Source organism: Pseudophryne corroboree, chromosome 1 (assembly GCF_028390025.1).
Source record: "Pseudophryne corroboree isolate aPseCor3 chromosome 1, aPseCor3.hap2, whole genome shotgun sequence".
Lineage (NCBI taxonomy): Eukaryota > Metazoa > Chordata > Amphibia > Anura > Myobatrachidae > Pseudophryne > Pseudophryne corroboree.
The window spans coordinates 45,415,573-45,427,617 of record NC_086444.1 but is presented as its reverse complement, the minus strand read 5'-3'; the positions used below and the strand labels follow the sequence as shown (position 1 = coordinate 45,427,617).

General features: G+C 49.2%; 1 protein-coding gene across 2 annotated transcripts in view; it reads right to left on the bottom strand.

The window, feature by feature from the left end:
- Nucleotides 1-11,051, bottom strand: part of CTIF (cap binding complex dependent translation initiation factor) — a 403,817-nt gene extending 392,766 nt beyond the window's left edge. For both annotated transcript variants that reach the window (XM_063959126.1, XM_063959133.1), the window contains exon 1: nt 10,963-11,051. The gene's annotated coding sequence lies outside the window, so the exon portion shown is untranslated. The remainder of the gene's footprint in view (nt 1-10,962) is intronic.
- Nucleotides 11,052-12,045: the final 994 nt, after the last annotated feature.

The following is a 12,045-nucleotide window of genomic DNA, read 5'->3' as shown; positions in this document are numbered from 1 at the left end:
AACTGCACAAAATGTTTTTGCAGAGCTCGGCCGCACAGGCGTTCGCACACTTGCAATGCGAAAATACACTCCCCCGTGGGCGGAGACTATGCGTTTGCACGGCTGCTAAAAACAGCTAGCGAGCGATCAACTCGGAATGAGGGCCACAGTCTGAAATTAGGTCAAACATGGCGGCTGAAAAGACTCACACGTTGCCCCCTGAAGGGGGTCTGACCTGCATCAGCTCTGACCCTAGTGTAAGCGCAAAGTTGATCGTCAAGGCTTCACAGCTGCTAATGACAGCGACCGATTGATCGCTTACTTTTAAAACACGCCCATGTATGCAAACCCCCTAAAACTGCAGCAGCAACGTTTTACACATTGCACAGAACACTCTCCTTTCTCACAAATAACGACAGGCTCAGACTGGGGAACGGGAAACCTGCACATACATTCTTAAGTGTTGTCAATAAAAATGTATGAAAAATCCTAATTGAGTCCGCATCCCTTAGCATTGTACAGGCTCCTATGCACGTGATAACCTATTAACTCCCCTATCTGGCAACTCTGTAATGTGTTTCCTAGGCGCACAGCGATTTATAGTATTTCAGTGAAGCCACGCCTCCAGTCACAATCCAGTCTCATCTCTGTCAGGTACGACAAGGGGAGGGAGTAAAAGATACCACTTTATCTAAATAGGTCGGAGAGTGAAATTGAAAAAAAAATAAAAATAAATCGAAAACGTCAATTGCATTTATGTCTGATTCTGAATAAGCCAAGAGATATTAACAGGCTATTATTCATGAGACCTGAATAATACGCATGAAACACTGGTCCCTAATGAACTTACAGGATACACCAGTGGTTCCCAAACCTTTTTTGAATCACGGCGCCCTACAGTTCAGCATTTTTGTTCATGGCACCCCAGGCCATACGTTTCTTATTGAGTAAATCAGAAAAAAATTAAAATTAAGTAAACCGTGCTTACAGGTCATCCTTAAGTTCAGTTATGCAATAGAGAACTTCTGTTTGTCCACACATTTTATTATTGGCAGCCACTATCACTAATTCTGCCTATCACATTGACAAGAAATAATTGGATTTGGTCCTGGAATACCAAGTGCCTCCAGGCACCCAGTTTGGGAAACACTGGGCCCAAACACTCATAAATAAGCCACTGGCCTCAATTCAGATTGGGCCACTACTGACCTGGCTTTGCGTGCAAGAAAATAAATTGTGTCGAGGACCTGCACCGAGGCCGCACAGCAGCTCTCATCCAGGGGCACATGTCACTGGCACTGACTGCACACAGAATGCAGGGTATACACAGCCCTGAGGACCTGCACCGAGGCCGCACAGCAGCTCTCATCCAGGGCACATGTCACTGGCACTGACTGCACACAGAATGCAGGGTGTACACAGCCCTGAGGACCTGCACCGAGGCCGCACAGCAGCTCTCATCCAGGGCACATGTCACTGGCACTGACTGCACACAGAATGCAGGGTATACACAGCCCTGAGGACCTGCACCGAGGCCGCACAGCAGCTCTCATCCAGGGCACATGTCACTGGCACTGACTGCAAACAGAATGCAGGGTGTACACAGCCCTGAGGACCTGCACCGAGGCCGCACAGCAGCTCTCATCCAGGGGCACGTCACTGGCACTGACTGCACACAGAATGCAGGGTGTACACAGCCCTGAGGACCTGCACCGAGGCCGCGCAGCAGCTCTCATCCAGGGGCACACGTTACTGGCACTGACTGCACACAGAATGCAGGGTGTACACAGCCCTGAGGACCTGCACCGAGGCCGCACAGCAGCTCTCATCCAGGGTCACATGTCACTGGCACTGACTGCACACAGAATGCAGGGTGTACACAGCACTGAGGACCTGCACCGAGGCCGCACAGCAGCTCTCATCCAGGGGCACGTCACTGGTACTGACTGAACACAGAATGCAGGGTGTACACAGCACTGAGGACCTGCACCGAGGCCGCACAGCAGCTCTCATCCAGGGGCACGTCACTGGTACTGACTGAACACAGAATGCAGGGTGTACACAGCACTGAGGACCTGCACCGAGGCCGCACAGCAGCTCTCATCCAGGGGCACGTGTCACTGGTACTGACTGTACACAGAATGCAGGGTGTACACAGCACTGAGGACCTACACAGAGGCTGCACAGCAGCTCTCATCCAGGGGCACGTCACTGGCACTGACTGCACACAGAATGCAGGGTGTACACAGCACTGAGGACCTGCACCGAGGCCGCACAGCAGCTCTCATCCAGGGGCACACGTCACTGGCACTGACTGCACACAGAATGCAGGGTGTACACAGCCCTGAGGACCTGCACCGAGGCCGCGCAGCAGCTCTCATCCAGGGGCACACGTCACTGGCACTGACTGCACACAGAATGCAGGGTGTACACAGCCCTGAGCACCTGCACCGAGGCCGCACAGCAGCTCTCATCCAGGGGCACACGTCACTGGCACTGACTGCACACAGAATGCAGGGTGTACACAGCCCTGAGGACCTGCACCGAGGCCGCACAGCAGCTCTCATCCAGGGGCACGTCACTGGCACTGACTGCACACAGAATGCAAGGTGTACACAGCCCTGAGGACCTGCACGAGGCCGCACAGCAGCTCTCATCCAGGGGCACGTCACTGGCACTGACTGCACACAGAATGCAGGGTGTACACAGCACTGAGGACCTGCACAGAGGCCGCACAGCAGCTCTCATCCAGGGGCACCTCACTGGCACTGACTGCACACAGAATGCAGGGTGTACACAGCCCTGAGGACCTGCACGAGGCCGCACAGCAGCTCTCATCCAGGGGCACGTCACTTGCACTGACTGCACACAGAATGCAGGGTGTACACAGCACTGAGGACCTGCACAGAGGCCGCACAGCAGCTCTCATCCAGGGGCACGTCACTGGCACTGACTGCACACAGAATGCAGGGTATACACAGCACTGAGGACCTGCACCGAGGCCACACAGCAGCTCTCATCCAGGGGCACATCCCTGGCACTGACTGTACACAAGAATGCAGGGTGTACACAGCACTGAGGACCTGCACCGAGGCCGCACAGCAGCTCTCATCCAGGAGCACGTCACTGGCACTGACTGCACACAGAATGCAAGGTATACAGAGACTTATGTGCCTGCACAGAGGCCGCACAGCAGCTCCCGGCTAATCGGTTGCAGGAAACTGAGCACAATCAATAACAGAACACCGCTGGTCTGACACAGCAGAGGGGAGCAGTGCTCTGCATCACCATCGGCTGGATGTGCTGCGCGAGGCCCAGGGCTGATGTGCAAAAGTATAGAATGGAAACTCTAACGCAGAATACAGTGTAAGAGAATGAAAAGCGATCATGCTACAGATGTCCCCGGTCAGTACCTGGCTGGACAAGGATAAAAAGCCGGGCGTGCAGAGTCTGCTGCCTTTCGCTCTAAAGTGCTTTGCAGCGGTGAAAGTGCTGCTGGTAACCTACTAACATGCTCGTCTTCCTTTTCTAAGCGGTTCCAAAAAAAAAGAGACATTTAACAAAATTATTGGTTGCTATGGATAACAGCAGAATGTTCCTATATTACACGTAGCGCAACCCTGCGCACATCACCATTACCGCAGCATGAATGATAACATACAGCAGCTGTATCTGCAAACCGTACACCGACCACACACCGCACAGGGAAACGGGCAAGGGAAGTTTGAGCGGCTCCATACGTTACAATGTATAGAGACAATCTCCATTGAACTTGGCCGAACGACGGTCGGGTGGATCGAACAGATCTGACAACTAAAGACTGTTCTTCAGCCGTTTCCAGGCTGTGAGCAATCATTGTTCTGCGCCATGCATCAGTCGACTGGACGGCTGGATTGCACATCTATTTTACGGTGTGTGCCTAGCTATAAAGCTACAGAGTATTCTACTGGTAACTGGATATGATGTCATGGGAGTCTGTACGACACATATAAAAAACACAACACACCAGAGCAGGTGGTATCCCTATGGGGAATACTGGCAGGGCCGGATCTAGGGCAACATGTGGTGTTACTAGTGCTGCGTGGGCAGTGCCATAAATTGCCAAAATTAATTTACTGGCTCATGGATTCGATATTATTTTGCTCTTCGCTGTAGGAAGGCGGAGAAGGACGGACAGACAGGTAGAGGTCAGCCCAACCTAATGTGGGATTGCTAAGATTATGTTGTGATAGAATCTCACAACCACGTTGTATCACTGTATGACGGACGTGAAGTGCAGATGGATTGGAGATCATTCTGAGCGGCTGTGTAAGTCTATGTAATGACACTAGATAAAAGGGAAGCTTAACGGAACAAACATATAAATATCTGCTAACTCTTCACCACTGTTCCCTGATTAAAGTAGTTTTAGCATTATAGCCAACCTTTGTATTGTGCCTCACATAAACCACACAAGGCATCATGGAGAAGTGGGGGCTGGGATTTGGTCTACTAATATACTCTCCCCCCCCCCCCCCCCCCCCCCCTCCCCAATCTATTACCTAGGGATGTTTGCAAACTATAACAGTTCAAAGGCACTGAGGGTGACACCTAGCCTGTAAATACTATGAAAGCTATAATTACTCATTAACAATGATGACCAAGCCCTAATGTAGGGACCCAACTTTCATCGGGTGGTCTTCAGTATGCCGACTGACGGGATCCCGGCGCACAGTATACCGGCGCCGGGATCCCGACAGCCGGCATACCGACACTTATTCTCCCTCGTGGGGGTCCACGCCACCCCTGGAGGGAGAATAAAATAGTGCCCGTAGCATGGCGAGCGCACGCCACACTGTCGGTAAGCCGACGGTCGGGCTCCCGGCGCCGGTATGCTGGTCGCCGGGAGCCCGACCGCCGGCATATCGTAGTAAACCCCTTTCATCAACTGCAGAATGCCAACAAGTAAAACATGATGAGTACTGTAGTCCAGCATCGCATCAATATTCTAGGCCTTCAGCACCCAAGTTGGGAACCCATGACTACATTCCCCAATGATTTATAGTCTATTACAGAAACTAAGGGGGACATTTACTAAGCAGTGATAAAAGTGGAGAAGTGAGCCAGCTGAGAAATTTCCCACGGCAACCAATCAGCTGCTCTGTACAATTGTATAGTATGCAAATTAGAAATGTGACGTCAATGCTGATTGGTTACCATGGGCAACTTCTCCACTGGCTCACTTCTTCACTTTTATCCCTGCTTAGTACATGCCCCCCTAAGTCATAGAGCAGATTATGAGGACATCCCCACTTTCAGGTGACCTTGCTGTGCGACATGCGTCACTGAGAAGGGCAAGCACAGTAGTCAGCACAACAAGTCTGACCAGTATAGAGATATTTCTAGCAAGAAAAGAAAACCTTTCAACTTAAAAACATTTACAAAGTAAAGTAGTTACCGAGCGGCGGGGGTCTAAAGCCAACCATTTGTTGTGGTTTTGCCTGCGGAATTCAATAAACGGTAATATAAAATATCAAACCCAGCCAAATCTCATCCTAACCCCCTGTTCCACGCTCTCTATGTACCCCGTCTGTGTCACCCCTGTCTGTCTACCCCTCCCCTTTAGAATGTAAGCTCTCACGAGCAGGGCCCTCTTCCCTCGTGTGCTTATCCTTTTTCTTACTTTAATAATCTTCCACTGCCCCAAGGCCAGCTGTCTTCTGCCACCTGATACTTATTCCAGTGTCATCTGCTGATGTAGCTATGTTTATTTACCCTGTACTTGTCCTATACTGTCATCAACTGTAAGTTGCTGTTTTCCTGTTTGATTATTTGTTTATGTACTCTGTAATTGGGCGCTGCGGAACCCTTGAGGCGCCATATAAATAAAGGATAATAATAAAATGCAATTGACAAAACTGGCTAAAAATAGTCAGCTTGGAAAGCTGCAGCTTTAGTAAATGTAGTGCTCGGTGTTAAGAGGTAACATTTCCTGGTGGGGCAGAGCGGCTGTGGGTCCCCTCACACTGCATGGCTGAAAGAAAAAGACGTCGCTACGCCTCTTCCAACACCCCGCTAGGGCTGCATACAGAGCTGCACTCAGTTCCCGCGTTACGGAAGTGTGTATGGACGCAGAATTAGCCACAACGGTGCTCTAAGGAAACAGACACCAAATTCTGCAAGAAAGGTAATAATAATATAATTATTTGCAAAATTATTATTATTATTTTTTCTTTTTTTTACAGATCGGGGAAAAAAAAAAAAAAAAAACAGTTACGACTATTATCTGCAATTTGTTAGACAAAACAAAATTAGAGTGTAAGCTTTTGTGAGCAAGCTCCTGTCTTTTTATATTCTCACTAGGTAATTATGTGATTTGCGGGTTGTAATTATCTAATTATGTATTTATGTTAATCTGTGTACCTGTCACATGCATGTAAGCTGTATATGGGAAAGATAGACATCAAGGAGTTTATTGTAAGCGCCTTGCGACCTATTGGAGAAAGAGCGCTATATAAATTATTATTATGTTTTACTACGCGTCGGGTACTAAAGATCGGCATATAGTGCTTATGCCGGAAATTTAAAAGGGCAACGATATTACTAGGAAAACTCAGCTAGTAAAAGAATTGCCATTTTTTAATTTCAGGCATAAACACGATTGGAGGCGCCAGGTCTTCGCCCCCGATGCTTCGGAAATAAAACCCCCTTAGTCTTTAGTCTCCTCTATCATGTGCCGGCTGAAGTGATTGAACATAACAACAATACAGAGTCAATAACTAAACGTGAATTGTAAGAAGAGCTTGCAACACACGTACAGTCCAGGCCTAGGCCCTCAGCTCTGCGACACGTGTGTCAGCAGGGGGATACATTATTGACATGTCAACAGCTAACATGTCAGCATCTGCAAAATGTCGACAAGTGAAATTATGACATTTTGTGAAATTGTTTTGCGCCATTAGCCGCAAACGCTGGAACATGCCGCAGCGACGGGTTCTAACCATCGGCCAAAAAATACTGAACCCACCACAAGACACCTTTTATGGCAAAAAATAAATGGGGAAAGGACGTTTATTACAGACCACGGATCCTAATCTCCACACACACCTTTTTTGGTCATACTCTATAAAGAAAGAAATTAAAAGTAAGTGATAAATAGCCATAAAATTGATACAATAAGCAGGAAGAGAATAAATAAATAAAACTCTATTAAATGTATTCTCCAAATTGCCAGACTGGTAGAAGTAGAATGACAAAATAACAGTGGCTTCTCCACTGTGGTGATGTCACTATTCCCCAGCCAATCAGCTGGCTGTATCCTCAAGAGGATTGGTTCAGCCGCCTTCTTAGAAAGTAGAAAATAAACCGCTACAGTAACTCAACCGAGCAGCAACGCTACAGGTATGCATAAAATTAGGCTGACCAATATCCCTTTAAACTGGGACACTCATAAATTACACAGGTTCTGGGGCTGGCTGGCTTCAAGTCTGTATGTCACCTGGTTTTAATCAGCCCCAGAACCTGTGTAATTTATGAGGGTCCCAGTTTAAAGGGATATTATGGCCAGACTAATAAAATAACCAATATTCGTGGAGAGTTTGGGGCAGATGTATTAAGCCTGGGGAAGTGATAAAGTAGAAGGTGATAAAGCACCGGTCAATCAGCTCCTAATTGCCATTTTTCAAACCCAGCTTGTAACATGACAGTTAGAAGCTGATTGGCTGATGCGTTATCACCTTCCACTTTATCACCTCTCCAGGCTTAATAAATCTGCACCTTTGTTCCGGATCCAAGTAATAAAGATGCTTATTCTGGAACACTCCGATGGCGTCATGATGTCCTCACTAGGGTCCATCCCAGCAACCAGACTAGACACAGCACACAGACAGGTTACAGTATATACAACAGCAGATTACATTATTCATCTGTTTCATTCGCTGGTTACAAAGCATTATCTGGAACCAGAGAACAAGTCGCAGACTCACCTGTACTTTTAAAGCGGGCAGCACCGTTCCATGAATTTTATATCATCCGCATCAGTCACTTAAACCGAACACAGACAACTCACAAAGGCCTATCGCCTCCCGGCCTAACCCACAATAGTCCCCGGGCATTTGGAAGTCGCCAAAAATTCTGCAGCCGACATATCTCAAAGCCCTACATGTACTACCCAACACCTGCTGCACCAAAAGCAGCCCAAAGTTCCCGTTCTGTTATGGGAAGGGAGAGATCTCAGCAGGAAGAAGAGGCCAGCGGAGCATCCTGTTCAGAAAGGGAGCTTCCCCCATCGCACTGCAGGGCACTCCAAACCACTGAAGCTAAGAGACTACGAGGAAAACATGTATGTAACAATAAGAAGCATTGGAAGAAATGTACAAATTCTGTTTTATAATCTGCTCCAGTTCAATGTTAACATACTGGAGGAAAACCAGTAGCACCGATTGGCAGCTCACATCGCAAAACTACTCAATACCCCTCTAGACAAAGAGGTTCACAGACTGGATCCCAACAGTGACTTGTGACAGCGAATCCCCACTCACTGTGTGCACTGTGCTGTGAGCTCGGATGGAGTGGGAGATTGCTGCAGATGAGGATTTATAACTAGCAAATATCCAAACAACTTCCCAGGTCACAAAATCATTTCAGCTAAACCCTAGAACTGTGCTACGGAGCCTCTGAGTACACCGGAGCCGGGAATACATGGGATCTGCGTGGCACCGCTGCCTGCATGCCGGAACAGGTTCAGCAGCCTCTCACTGTGTGTGCGTCTGCAGCAGCATCCCACAGTGTTATCTCCCAAAACACTGACAACAGCAGCTCACGCTGCACACCATCTCCCCAAAACCAGAGCCACTCATATTCTAATACATACATTTAAGCAGGTTTATAATGTTTACGTTTGTCGCCGCTGGGGTTGGGGGCTCCGGACGGGCCAACAGGCAATAATACACTAATACAAAGGCAGTATCACAAGAACTGCGGTTATAGAACATTGGGGCCCACAGGCCCCCTAAACCCAGCAGGCTGGATACCCCAATGACTGGACCATGGATATATTCAGTTGACCCTGGATATATTATAAAAAAAAAAAATGGGGAAAAAAAACCTTATCCCGAATTCAAAAAGAACAATAATGGAATAACTATACTGGTACGGAACCTAAGATTTCTCTTCTGCAATCTAGAGCAAGTTTAGGCAATCTGCATCTCTTACGCATGTCCTATTGGTCATCTGCTCTGCCGGGCATGATAGAGCTTGTAGTTCCACAATGGATGGAGGGACACAGAATGACTATTTCTGCTAGGCATCATATTTCCATATTAACCTTTGTATTGTTCTGTCCATGGCACGTTTTCGTTGAAGTTGTCAAACTTAGTAGATAGATACTTAGAATATTGGTCATACACAGCTACAGGCCGATACATCTTATCAATTTGTCCTGTCTAACAGGAAACATCACAATTGTGCGCGGTTTTGAAACAGAGCAAAACAATCAGGAGTAAAGAACCACTAACGCTGCGGGCAATACAATCACAGCCAGTCCTGCGCCCGTTATGGCCACAGCTGCCAAACGGTAACCAATCATATAGTGACGTGAGGAGCAGGACAACGTAACCTGCTCTCTGCTGTAAATGCATTATTCATCCCTGGAAAACAAAGCAGGAGGCCCTGCCAAAAAGGGGTTGGAGTGATCCCGATTCCATATATGGGATCCACATGGTGTTCCCAGTATAAACAGCTCAGACACTGTCTGGCAGGTACATTAACCCCTAGGCAGAGGCTGCCGGCAGCTCAGGGGTTAAGGAGTAGCAATCACTTGTCGGCAGATACAAGATACAGTGGTTAGAATATTGTCATACAATAAAGAGCAGGAGAGATTATATATAACACCAGAGGTGCCTCCACCTTTCCTGTAAGGAGCTAGATGCAGGCGCAGTCAGGCCCATTCCCTATGGTCACAGACGGGTAATAAAGTACATGCACATAACAGGATAACATATATCATTGCTCTATCAGTGTGGCAGAGAGAGGGAGCGCTGCCTGCCTGACACGCATACTGCATCAGTGTAATCAGGGCCAGATGGGCACACCCCCTGATGGGGCACCCTCACCAGAATCAGCTGGCCGGGAGCAGATGGAGCCTAGGGAGGTCAGCCCTGAGGGCAGCACCGGCTGGGGGGTCCTGGTTTTCAAGTATACTGCCTACCCCAACTCCTGCAGCCATCAGAATGCCACACCCCACTGACAGCACTCCCCACCCATCCAATGCCAGCACCCCTAAACACCTGCACCCTCCCCTCTCCAGTATGCTTGCCCCTGCCCAATGCCAGCACCCCCCTCCACTATGCTTGCACCCCCTAAACACCTGCACCCCCTCTCCTCTATACTTGTACCTGCCCAAAGACAGCACCCCCCCCTCCACTATGCTTGCACCCATCTAATGACAGCACCCACTAAATACCTGCGCTCTACATCCCACACTCTCCCCAATGCCTAAGTCCCCCCCTCTCCCCATTGCTTGCTCCCTTCCAATAACAGCACCCACTAAACTCCTGCACTATCTCCCTATGCCAGCACTCCCTTTACCTAATGCCTTCCCCCCCCCCTCCCTATTGCCTGTTCTCCCCTCTACGCATTACCAGCAGCCCCCCATCACCAGCACCTGTACCCCCCTCCCCAATGCCTGCACCCCCCATCCCCAGCACCTGCATCCCCCTCCCCAATGCCTGCACCCACTCCACCCCCCCAGTGCCCCTTTCACCCCAGTGCCTGCTCTACCCATTACCTGCACCCCCCTCACTGTAGGTACAGGGGTAATAGTGACACCCTGGTACACAAAGGCTAGGAGCTAGGCTGGGGGTGCTGGGAATGAGCACCCGGGCACCAGGATCACCCCGCTGGGCACAGCCACGTCCACACACAGAGCCTGCGGGCGCCCAGATCCTCCTGCGGCCCTCAGGGGCTGTGGTCGGCAATGGCAGCGGCCCAGGCCATGGTACGTACCTCGGCAGTGGGTGCAGGGCTCCCCGGTGAGCCGGGCCGCCTGTTCAAGCCTCACACCAGGGCAGAAGCGGCTGCTGCTGCTGCTGCCTGACACAGTGAACAGCGTGACGTCATGGGACCCGCCCCGCCGCACACCACCTGACAGCACGGCCGCGGGGCCCGCCGGGAGGTGTAGTCCTGAGCGGTCACACAGCGTTACTATGACAGCAGCGCAGGGTAAGTGTTACATAGTGCAGCAAAGGAGGAGTGTTCTATAGGGGATACGGTCGTTAGGTCGACACAACTTAGGTCCACAACTGAAGGTCTACATGGGCATTAGGTCGACAGGTCAACACGACCCATACCCGTTATATAGTGCAGCGCAGTGCGAGTTATAGTGCAGTACAGAGTGAGTGTTATATAGTGCAGCGCAGGGTGAGTGTTATATAGTGCAGCGCAGTGTGAGTTATAGGTAGTACAAAGTGAGTGTCATATAGTGCAGCACAGGGTGAGTGTTATATAGTGCAGCACAGGGTGAGTGTTATATAGTGCAGCACAGGGTGAGTGTTATATAGTGCAGCACAGGGTGAGTGTTATATAGTGCAGCACAGGGTGAGTTATAGGTAGTACAAAGTGAGTGTTATATAGTGCAGCACAGGGTGAGTGTTATATAGTGCGGTGCAGGGTGAGTGTTATATAGTGCAGCACAGGGTGAGTGTTATATAGTGCAGCACAGGGTGAGTGTTATATAGTGCAGCGCAGTGTGAGTTATAGGTAGTACAAAGTGAGTGTTATATAGTGCAGCACAGGATGAGTGTTATATAGTGCGGTGCAGGGTGAGTGTTATATAGTGCAGCACAGGGTGAGTGTTATATAGTGCAGCACAGGGTGAGTGTTATATAGTGCAGCACAGGATGAGTGTTATATAGTGCAGCGCAGTGTGAGTTATAGGTAGTACAAAGTGAGTGTTATATAGTGCAGCACAGGGTGAGTGTTATATAGTGCAGCACAGGGTGAGTGTTATATAGTGCGGTGCAGGGTGAGTGTTATATAGTGCAGCACAGGGTGAGTGTTATATAGTGCAGCGCAGTGTGAGTTATAGGT